Source organism: Bombus affinis, unplaced genomic scaffold (assembly GCF_024516045.1).
Source record: "Bombus affinis isolate iyBomAffi1 unplaced genomic scaffold, iyBomAffi1.2 ctg00000328.1, whole genome shotgun sequence".
Lineage (NCBI taxonomy): Eukaryota > Metazoa > Arthropoda > Insecta > Hymenoptera > Apidae > Bombus > Bombus affinis.
The window spans coordinates 67,501-68,732 of NW_026109009.1; the positions used below are offsets into that span (position 1 = coordinate 67,501).

Here is a 1,232-nt window from a genome sequence, read left to right on the forward strand (position 1 = left end):
CGGGGGCGCGGACATCGTGCTCATCGAAAACCTGCAAACGTATGCAAATCTGCTGATATGAAAAAAAAATCGGTCACGAGGACAACACTACGTATATATATATATATATATATATATATATAATATATTCGATAACCGACACGAAGCGGTGCATAAGCGGGCGGTCGTCGTACGAAAGGACGACTCACGACGCCGCTAGCACTCACGCAGGTCCGTGACGGTTCTCTCCGCTCTTATTCGTATCCTTCTTCGTGCGCTTCCTCCGACTCTGAAACGTTCTACGTATCGTAAGAACGACGGCGGGTTGTCGAAGGCACCAAGGGACAGAGAGAGACAGAGGTAGAGTTTCGTAGTGTCTCCCGTGAACACGATAGTTTATATATCGAGCATGCGTACGAATTGCACGGTCTCGACACGACCGCGACGAACGCCGACGAGCGTCCAACAATCGCTCGTACGTCGCGTACGTTCTCTCGCGTCCGCTCTTGTTCGTATCCTTCTTCGTGCGCTTCCTCCGACTCTGAAACGTTCTACGTATCGTAAGAACGACGGCGGGTTGTCGAAGGCACCAAGGACAGAGAGAGACAGATAGAGAGGAACGACACGCAACGCAAGCAGTCTTAGGTTTACGTGAGCAACCCTCAGCCAGGCGTGGTCCAGGAATTGTATCCGTGGACCGCAATGTGCGTTCGAAATGTCGATGTTCATGTGTCCTGCAGTTCACACGTTGACGCGCAATTAGCTGCGTTCTTCATCGACCCACGAGCCAAGTGATCCACCGTTCAGGGTAATCTTTTCATATATTTTTTAAAACTCTTGTACTCCATGTACTCTTAATACTCGGTTCGAGCGAAGCCGAGATCCGACACGACCGACCAACGGGAATCGGACGCGCAGAAGTCGCCGGAAGATCGACGACACGAAAACGTTCGAAAATGAAATCCGACGAACGCGCGAAGATACGCGCGTCCGCCGGCCGGCGAAAAGTACATTATGATATATAACAACCATCGAGATCGAAGCTCCGTTCGTCAGGAAACGACGGGGATATAACACCCGATTCTGAATCCTCTGTGCAGCACACGATCTCGCGAAGAAATACGCACGGTGGCTAGCCCATATATATATATATGTGTGTGTGTGTATATATAATACGATATGCATTCCTCTCGTCCAATTATTCAAGAAAAAGAGCGTGCGCCTCCATCGTTCGGGTGATGTAAAGATTCGAT

At 49.8% G+C, this 1,232-nt stretch overlaps 1 non-coding gene across 1 annotated transcript; it reads right to left on the minus strand.

Moving 5' to 3' along the window:
- Positions 1-635: 635 nt before the first annotated feature.
- Positions 636-790, minus strand: LOC126927933 (5.8S ribosomal RNA). Its single transcript, XR_007716076.1, has one exon. It is a non-coding gene; the product is annotated as a 5.8S ribosomal RNA (ribosomal RNA).
- Positions 791-1,232: the final 442 nt, after the last annotated feature.